Below are 10,735 nucleotides of genomic sequence, written 5' to 3' on the forward strand. Positions count from 1 at the left end.
ATTCAAAGTCATTGTGGGTCTGTTCTTTTAATTTTCTACATGAATTCAGTATGGCATTTGGTCATAAAGTTTTTATCCCTAGACTTCAGTCTTTATCCTAAAGTTTCAAGATAAGGCCTCAAATTAAGATAATGATTTTTTTTTTTTAATTAATTGCTGTAAGAAGTAATTTAAAAGTTCAAAGAAAGAGACAGCCACAATCTAAATTAATGGGATAATATATTTTGCAATTGGGTCAGATGTTAAAAAATCCAAAATCTGTAGGAATTTTCAGGTTTTAATACATTTGTTAGAGTTTCCACATCTTATTCTGCTTTCTAGCAGGTGTTACAGTTCCGTGGACTATCAGGAAGTATGTGAGAGATTTTGATTAGAGGCATTTGGGACATAATTAAGGTACCAACTAGTGACTGCAATTTTCCTTTTGTTTTCCCCCTTTTAAAATAAATCTACTGACCAAAAATTCTCAAGTCCTTCCTCTCCTCAGACATCCAAAGATAAATAAGTAAAAACTGACAAGCAACTGTATACAACTAATACTAGCTTATTTCCATATTTCAAGACTCTGTTTATAATAGCTCTTTTCAGCCTTCAGAACTCCACATAGGTGAAGACTCCTACATAACTGGTTTAAATCTACTGACAACAAGCTTGTTTTCCTTAGTTATTTTTCACAGACCCTAAGAAGCAGCCCCAGAAACAGAGAAAAAATAACCCAAACAATATAACGGTATTTTTCTAGCTTCTGCCAGTCTTTCAAATGAAAAGGAGAAACATACGATCCAATTATTCTGGACCTTATCTCCAGTGCCAGCCAGTAGTTAACTACTAGGGAGAGAGTATAAAGAAACAATCCAAGTCTAAAGCGACATTTCCTGTGGTATATCTGCCTCTAGAAATCAAGTTAAGGAGTTTTTAACACTGAAGAACAAAACTAAACCATCAATGTTTAACAGACAACAGGTCAGCTTCTGGCTGTGGCTGCTGCCCTTTTAAAATCCTTTACACGTTTGACTTTCACATCACTTAACAATCAATTCCACAATTTGCGTGTCCTGTGTAAAAAACACAGCTTTATTACTTTAAAGCTGCAGACTAAACCCAGAAGAGCTCAAAGGGCTTGAGAGAATCTTGAGCTAGAAGAAGGGGGAAAAAGAAAAAAAAAAGGCACTTCCTTAACTACCTTTTCCATACCATTATGACTTACTTCCTCATCTATTTTCTTCTACTCACTTTCTCTCCCCCACTTCAGCTCCCCAAGCTGAAGAGCAAAGTAACACCAGATGGTTTATGACAGTCAAAAAAGCTGACCACTGCTAAGAGAGGTCTACTCCTCCCCACTGCCCCAGCATACATCTCTGCCAGCAGTAAGGCTCAAACAATCCATGAGCCAGTTTGGTTTACCAAAACATCAGGAAATTAACACAGTAAGAAAAAAAAGAAAAAAAAACCTGACAGTTTTCCTCCTGGGTTAAGCAAATTGAGCAAGCTCAGCAAAAGGTTTGACTAGCAACCAGAGACCAGAGAAGGAAATGAGACCTCCAAATTTAGGATGACACTGATTTCTCAAGGGATTTCACTCTTAGTCTGTTAAGGGTACAGAGATGCAAGTGGTTTAGACTGTTTGAACTTCTGGCTGCTGCCAAAAGAGCCCCATATCCTCCTCTTTTCTCAGTCCCCAAAGGCATGTATGTTCCTACCCTAGTCCTTATACCTCAATGTCAGCATCATCTCCTGTAGCTGCATCATTAGCAGTAGCAAGCAGATCTACCTCTCTGATCATGGGAAGTGCATGCAGTTTATCTGAAGGTTGGCAGATGAAAATAGTATGCACAACAAGAGCTTTCCAAACGCATAATGAAATTAAGATCTTCTATACTAGGCAGACAAAAATTCCACCTTGCTGAGCCACAGTCACAGGCTGGAACTACTACTGGATGCCTAGAATAAAAATGGTAAAATGGTACAAGGACAGAGCAAGCACACACTACTACTGATACATTTCCCCCAAACTCCAGCAATTGCCAACAAATCAGGTTCTACATGAGCTAGAATGTGCTTAAGACACCAAATAAAGACGGCTCCCCAGACCGCTCTCCAGCATTAGAAAAATCAACGCAAGAAACAATTCCCTGGCTGGACTGAGCAAGCTCAGTGGAGCTCTGAGGAAGATGACAGGGGATTTCTCAATTTTGCTACTGAGTAGCATCACTATTGAAGGGACATGCATCTCTTCAAAACTAATGTTACTATTAACCACGGTATATGCTAATATGCCATGGATTCAGCCTAAGCACACAGAAAACCCAAAGCTGACAGCATGTATTGACTAGATAATGAAATATCTATGCTGACTTAGTTGAAACCTAAAAATCCATAATAGTGTGACTGTACAGGCTACAGGGGTTTTTTTGTTATAATAAATTCCATGTATTAACACTATGCACAATTATAACACAAGTAATTCAACAACTGCAGTAACATTGGCACTGTACTAATCACGACCTAGAGAAATTAAAATATGAGGTCCCAAATCTGCACATGACTTACGCACTTTCTTGGGTTCACTAATGCTACAGAAGTACACACGCATTACAAACAGGGGCCTATGAGGAAAAGTCAAGAAAGGAAGATGAAGAAAGGAGGAAAGAAATATAATACTTGACACAGTTATGAACTTCCATGTTTTCTTAGCCATGAGTGACTGCTTTCTGATTTGGACTGGATCTCAAGTTTATGCGTTCATTTTCTTGATAGTGACAAAATCATCATAAAAGATAAATTTCCTCTTTTAAGAGTCAAGAAGCAACCACACACAAGCATACACATCATTTTCAGCCCCTCCTGCATCTACAGCTTACAGAACTGAGTTACCATAACATTTCAGGTTAACTTTGCAAGCTTGGCTTTTGTCAGGGATTACTACTGTGCGGGGTTTTTTTTGAAGTAAAAGAATTATTTCAAGTTAAAAATTACTTGGTTTTAACATTTTTATAGTATCTCTGTTCCTACAGATTTCTCTGAATTTCCAGGGCTTCACATTCTGTCCTTGCCTCTCAACATAGTTATTTCCCAGCTCTTGCAATACAACACTACAGACTTTTTAAAATCCTTGCCACAGAAACAACTGAAGTTCCCCTTTTGCCCCACTGAGAAAATCTGTCTGGCTACGGCATCCCTGAATGCCAGCACCCAGCAGGAGCGTGGAGGGGGGCAGGGGAATGGGAGAATCCAATAGATACAACCAGGATGAAAGATCCTAAGTTACGGACTACTCAAAAAGCAGAAGATGCTGACTGGGGATGAAGATTTTGCTGAGGTACCACAAGAAGCAATTTGGATGGTTGGGGGCAAAGAAGAGAAGGGCTACTCCATCAAGATTGCTGAAAGACCATATCTGATGGGCTGAAGACAAGAATTGGAGAGAAAAGTTTATCAGCCCGTCCTGAAGAGGTTCTGGAGTGACAAAAATTCCGGTGAAGAATGGCATGGAATGGAATGGGACAGAAGTTGAAAGCTGTAAACTCTAAGAAGCCTGAGAACTTCACTTGTAGAGAAGGAAGAACAAGAAATGGGGCCGCTCTTGTAGCAACAGTTGGGGTTACCACAGACCTCCATTTCATTTTACCTTCTCTAACTCAGTCATCATCATCTTCAGTCAAGAACAAAGGCATAGAATCTACTTCCTTCTCTCCCTGCCCCCTCCACCCCTCACCCTCCCCAACTGGAGATAACCAATGGAAATATTACAGTAATGACCAAAATTGAGTCATATTATGTGTGTAAGCAATTCACAGTGCATCAGGAAAGAGACAATACAGTTTAAAGAAAATCTGATGGACCTTCTGATCCTGAATGAGATTTCCACCTACATGATACATATAATGTAGTAATACTTAACTCAAAGTGAAGACAGGATGGATTACGGTTGTTAGTGTAGTTGTAACTCATCTTCTGTATAAAAAGCTCTACCATAAATTCAGTAAAAACCTTTAGGTTTTCCACGGATCCACATCCATTTAACTGTTTTATCCATGTAGGTGACTATGTGTGTCCATGCCATGAGTATGAATGCCATGAAAAAAGTATGTACAATCAAAAAAAAGATAATGGTACTACACGTATGCATAATGGCACCACACTAGGGTTGCCAAGCAGCTGTAACTCATGTATTTCCAAACTTTTGAGAGACTCGTTTTTAAAGTTGCAAAGCCAGAGTTTTTCATATGTTCTTGCCCCTCCCGCCCTCCCAAATCCTTCTTCCTTAATATAGCATCACTACTGACAGTTATGGTGACAAACATGGTGTGCAATAGTTTTGCCAATTAAAATTATTACATCAGTAGATTACTATGGTCAGTATGGACATGCGCAAGACAGTTTTGCCTCAGGGAGCAAAAGACAATTGCAAACACAAAACCAATGAGATGCCAGAATCATACCTTTCTCTAGAGGCTTTAATTTTTTTTTGAGAAGAGGTAATGGGATGGAGGAAGGAATGCAAGGGAGGCAATCTGTTAAAGATCTGACCATTACTAATTTAAATTTGTGAGATACTTCTAAAAATGAACCAGTGTTTAGGTCTGCTCAAAAGGTAAAACAAATTAACGATAAACCATTAAAAAAACCCACCACCACACCATGCAATTTTCACAGCAACCACTGTGCTCTTCTCACAGCTTTTTAAGACATGTGTGGGTACTGTTTGGTATTCCTGAAGTTAAAAACAAAGCACACACTGAGAAACACAGGGAAATAGGAATCCCTTCAAACAAGTAATTTTGTTTCTGGAGACTAGAGGCAACTTGCAATTACCCTTCAACTAATTATGTGTGTTGGTGACTATGTATGCCACAGATGTTAACTCAGACAGCACTATGTAAATGCAGGTGTGCTCTTTTCTCAGCCAGTTCATATAAAGCAGTTTCTATGTAGGACAGAGACTAAATTATTAAGTCTAAAAGACCAAAGCAGCTTTCAAATGCAGGGCCAACTCAGACTTTCTGCATCTGATCCTCATGCCAGGAGCACTACAGAAGGTACTTAAGATGTATCTAAGTAGCTCTGGACCACAACAACTACATTTGGCTAGCACTGAACCCAAGTTAAAGACTCCAGAATTGAGCTGGTGACAACCCTAGACAACAGATGCACAATGCTCCTGCAGTCTGAGAAGGCCTATTCAATTTGGCTAGAGTCAGACTGTATCCAACAGTGCTGCAATATATTCACCCTCCTGAATCCTGGAGCTCTTGGATGTGAGTGTAAACACACTAAATCACTTTAGCATGCTGACTCAGTATAGCTGAGCAGCTCTAGATCATTCCTCAATACCCGTTTAAGATATCCCAGTCCTTCCCATTAACTGAGCTAACAAGCAGTTGTTGCATATAGTCTTCTAATTATAATGAGAATAAAGAAAGGAGGCATGAGTTTCTTATCAATATATTGATGCTAAGAATCAGAGCTAGTGCCTATGGTTAAAGGGAAACAAGCAAGAAAGAGACCATAATACATATAGTGAACAGAAGATTGAGGAAATTTGTGATTTACACCAGAAACAGCAAATTTCTTGAATAACCAAGAAAATGAACTAGTATTGTGCTTGAATTAGCAATAGAGTCACCGGACATTCCTTTTGCTGTATGCAGTCTCTGCAATACTTCATACTTCACTTGCACAAAATATATTCCTGAACTCACCAGCAAAATAATTCAATTTACAAGAATCGTTTACATTCATATTTAAAAATAGACCAATAGTTTTGCGTAACTTGCAGAACTTCCTGTGCTTGGGGAGGGGACGATGGAAATCACAGTGTAAATTGTTTGGCAATATGATGTTTTACAAAAAGAGAAAACAGTATCAACACCAGTGCAACAGGCAAAAGAACAATCTTAGGCAGATTCCATAGTTTTAGAAAGGTGGTTTTAAAAAAGAGCTGCTTCACAAAAATCAATACACTTTCCCCATAGGTTCACGATGTAAAATTCTATAATCAAGGCTTGTAGATTTGTAATTATGGTATGTCAGCCACATTTAAACAAGAATGTTAAAAGATTGTTAAAGTTAAACTAACACAATTGCAATGTGAATTGTCTTAGTCTCATTCTAATCTACTGGTGTCACTTCCACTTAATCAGATGGAAACTATGGGCAAATGTCAGTGCTATTTTCACATGACCCAACTTTCTTTGTTTGCAGTAGTTTTTAAAATCATTGCCAATCTGAAATGAGAATAAGATATTTTTAAAAGTAGGTTTTTTTTCTAACCAATTGCCTCACTATCCAGCAGGTTGTCCAAGTTTAGATTTACTAAGAGTAAGGCTGTCTTGAAATGATTAAACCAGAAGCATTGTTTGTTGGGACACAAGCCACAAATACAGCAAACATTATTACTCATGCTCATCAAATCTACTTTTTTTGAATTACAAGCTAATGAAAGTATGTAACCACCAAGAGCCTGGCTGTCAGATTTGTCAAAAAAAAAAAAAAAAAAAAAAAGGTTCTCCCCATTCCTAGTTTAAATTTCTTTCACTGATACATAGCAATGTAAGAAACACGAAGGCAAGTAAAGTACCCACAAGCTACAATATACAGTCTCTTGAGAGGGACACACAAAGAATTTATGGTACACAGCTGGAAAAAAAAAATCACAAAGCAGAACAGCTGCTTTGTTCTTAGTTTGAAAAAAGTGAGAGGCTAGGTAACTAATGAGAGAAAAGAATGTGCTATAGCAGATGATTTAAAAAAAAAAAAAAGACAAATGAAATGCCAAAAAAGTTCAATACATCCTAATGGTTCTTGACCCTTATCTTTTTTTGTTATACTCTTATAGCCTGAGCATTGAATGCGCTTGAAAAATCAGAATTACATGCTAAATTGAATGTACTTTTCTAAGCGGCAAACACAGAAAAAATTAAGGAAAATTAATTGAAGAGTTAAGTCAGGCACTTTATGGCATACTTAATAAGCCTCTATGTGAGTCTTCTCACACACTAGGAATAAATACCTATATGGTTGTTCTAGTCCAAAATAAGAGGACAATGTTAATGTTCCTAAGTTGACTCAAGTCACATGCATGCCATTGTAGTGGAGAGTACATAACTAGGCTTCTAGTTACGTGAAGGAAGGAAGGCGTGGGACAGAGCCATACCTCTTCTATCTGTGTGCAACCCTCACAGAAGTGGGAGCTGCTGCTGTATCATCTCTCTGCAGGCCGTGTAAGATAACATTCCTTTTCTCCCCCTTTTTTTAAAATTTACTTTCACTTACAGTTTGTCAGCTGCTACAGAGTAACCATAGATGTACACAGTGTTACTGCACAACAAACACAAGCTAAGTTTACTTGCTTATTCAGACAGCCATTCTCCAAAAGCAAATCTGAATCCTGTCAACTGCATTTGTATTGCTTCCCCAAATGTTTTCATCCTTTTCTTTGTACTAGTCCTGAAATGTGTACAGTTGTGTGGTAAGCTGGTCCATGCAGGCCTCATCCTTCAAAATGACTTTTTTTAAGTCCTGCTTATTTTTCAGATCAGCTCCCTGAAATATACAGACAGGTGGCCACCTAAGCCCTTTTGTGGGATAGGGGAGAGAATTGGGGGGAGGGGGGCGGGAAAGTAAAACCTGTGGGTTGCGATAAAGAGCATTTAATAGGACAGCAGAAAAAGATATAATAATAATAATAATAATACAACAAAACAAGTGATGCACAATGCAATTCCTCACCACCTGCTGATCCATCCTTGCTGACACCTGCCCAGCCCATCCCTGAGCAGCAACTGCTGTCCTCCAGCCAATTCTCCCCAGCTTATACACTGAGCAAGATGTCATATGGTGTGTAACAGCGCTTTGGCCAGTTGGGGTCAGCTGTCCTGGCTGTGCCCCCTCCCAGCTTCTTGTGCACCTGGCAGAGCATGGGAAGCTGAAAAGTCCTTGACTGGTGTAAGCTCTGCTCAGCAACAGCTAAACCATCGGTGTGTTATCAGCATTCTTCTCACACTAAATCCAAAATACAGTGCTATGCCAGCTACTAGGAAGAAAATTAACCCTACCCCAGCTGAAACCAGGACAAGGGCACAAAGGATGAGACTGTAACACAGCCTCTCAGTTTTATATTAGCTTAAGTCATCACGGGCCAGATGACTTCTCCTGTCACATGTGGCAATTGTTTCAGCTCAGAGGAATGTCCACCTATACAGTACCCCCAAAATATGCTGTAACTTACTAAGCATTGTTTTTATGAGGCTACAGGACTTGCATTAGGCTCACAAAATAGTTCCCAGGAATAGTCAAGACTTTGCCTGGACTTGTCTTGGCCAGCCTAGAGGGTTTTTTTACTTGTTTAAGTGTAAATGATATTATGACTAGGTGGTAATTACTGCCTTGTTTTAATTTTTGCTCAGCTTTGTACAATCATGTGACACTATTATAACACTATTATCATAACACTATTATATTGATTTTTGTTACTAACAAAAATGAACTATCTCTGACTTAGAATTAAAAAAGCAGCATAAAAGATCAAATCTGATGAGAGCAGGAGCATGGGGTGATAGCAGAGCCCTTGACAATACAGGCACAGGAAGATGCTGCAATACCCCGGTGCTATAAAAGAGCTCACCAATATTGGTCAAATATTGATCAAAGGAATGCAGCCCTGAGAGATGGTTAAAACCAGTTTTAGGGTAACACATGTTAAACACAGCATATGCAGTAAATTCAGATAAAATGTGGAGTGCAAAACAATGAAGAAAAACTAAGAGCTGGACTTTTATATGCATTTCTTTATGCAAACTCTGAGAAGCACAAAACAAGTAACATCATACTCCTCTAAACAAAGGATTTGGGATGCTGATGACTTGCTTCAATTTGTCCCCTCCCCACTTCCAAATTGAGCCAGTGGCCTTAGGACCCAGAGGGCCAGTAAAAAGGGTGCTATCAGAAACAGAGTAGAAACATTAGGCACTTTGTGTGTGTGAATTTTGACTGTATATAATGTGAACTATGGTAGTATCCCCATAGCATCCTTTTAACTGAAGTAACATTCAGTCAGAATTTAAGCAACCTACTCTGGATGCAACAAGCTTGGAACAAAATCAAAACCAGCATCCATGGATTTCCATAAATCAAGTGAACAAACAGAAAAAGCCACACTAAACAGTAAAGAAATTGCTCACACAGGACAAACACACACTAGTAAATTTTCATCTCTTGTTCTCAGCTCTCTCTGACTCACTTGAACTGCAGAAGGAGAGAAATGAAGAAAAAGAACATGCGAGCTAGTCTCAGAGCTAGAAGCACTACAGACAGTGACAGACACTGAGCTGGCTCCACACTCAGTTATCTGCATAACCATGCTGTCATCCTTAGGCTGCTTCCAGGTCCAAGGGGACACAGCTACGTGGTACAGCATTCACCATGCGAACACACAGGCCTGCACCAGCTCTGCTGTGGCCTCCACACAGTTGTCCGTTGCCTAGTAAAGACCTTCCCATCACTGCTTCCCAATCTACGAACATGAGGAAACAGCTTGCTCAGGTAAGTTTTGCAATGATTTATCATTAAGCAATGGTCACCCAAAATGCTATTGAGTTCTCACACAGTGCTCTCAGTAATAGTATAGTTATAAAACAGCAGCAATAAGCCAGCAGTAAAACTTCTACAAACGACAAATTCTACAAAAGTAAAACTGTTTTATTAGATACAACAGCTTTCTCAAAAGTCTCTACACAAATAAATTATACTTCTAGCTATCAAAAATAATATACAGACTGAAGAAACATTAACCTAAGTAATTCTGGTTTCCCCATACTTCAGAACACTTTGCCTACAAAAGCCAGCACAAAACACCATCCACTTAAAAACGCACAGAGGACATTCGCAATGTTCCTGTCCAGCACAGCCAGTAACTGTAACACAGGCTGTGAAGGGGACCCAAACCAAAAGGCAGTCACCAAGTCACGCAATAAGACCGCACTAAAGCTTTCTAGCTTAAAAATAACACACAAGTTCATGATTTGCACATCCTGCACAGGGACAGTAAACAGGACCTAACAGTCATATAATCAATTTTTGGCTTGGAGCAGTAGTTGAGAACTGCTCCCCATTTGGGGCCTAGGAACTCACAAGTGCCTTTATCTAGAAGAAACAGCGATAAATGTGTATTTGTTTTACTTTTCTAGTCTTCAGTCTTTTACAGCTGATTGGGTATTAGAAAGTGTGCTCATCTTACTGTTTGTCTTTTACTAAATGAAATTATTTAAGTCATAACACAAAGTTGAGCGTGTGAAACTGGACTATCAACCTGATCTGGCAACCATACTAATTCCTGTCTCTGCATGAGCCAGAGCAGTCTTTGTAGGCTGCAGCCTTAATAAACTCCACTGTGACCAAATATTTAAGGTCAAAACCTTGCATTTACAGCCATAATGAGAGGGACTCTAACCAATAAACTGCAACTTTTCTGAAAAAATATGACTGTGTTAAAACCCAGGCAAAATCGAGACTCAGGGGATGAATTTACCATCAGTTTTGCGGTGTGAACTTTCGAATCAGAAACAGCCCATTTAACAGTTGCTTTGATTAAAAGACTGCATGCCTCGGCAACGCACCCAGCGAGACCACCCTGTACACCGACGGGGCAGCGTGACTCCCCTTGGCTCCCAAAATCACTACGGAAACGGTAAAAAAACCCCGTTTAACTGCCGTCTCGGGAAAGAAAGGCCTGCTC

The 10,735-nt window shown here is 39.3% G+C and overlaps 1 protein-coding gene across 1 annotated transcript in view; it reads right to left on the minus strand.

Moving 5' to 3' along the window:
• TBCA (tubulin folding cofactor A) overlaps positions 1 to 10,685 on the minus strand; it is a 31,585-nt gene extending 20,900 nt beyond the window's left edge. The window contains exon 1 of the mRNA XM_009637245.2: positions 10,529 to 10,685. The gene's annotated coding sequence lies outside the window, so the exon portion shown is untranslated. The remainder of the gene's footprint in view (positions 1 to 10,528) is intronic.
• Positions 10,686 to 10,735: the final 50 nt, after the last annotated feature.

Source organism: Egretta garzetta, unplaced genomic scaffold (assembly GCF_000687185.1).
Source record: "Egretta garzetta isolate BGI_Z169 unplaced genomic scaffold, ASM68718v1 scaffold424, whole genome shotgun sequence".
NCBI lineage: Eukaryota > Metazoa > Chordata > Aves > Pelecaniformes > Ardeidae > Egretta > Egretta garzetta.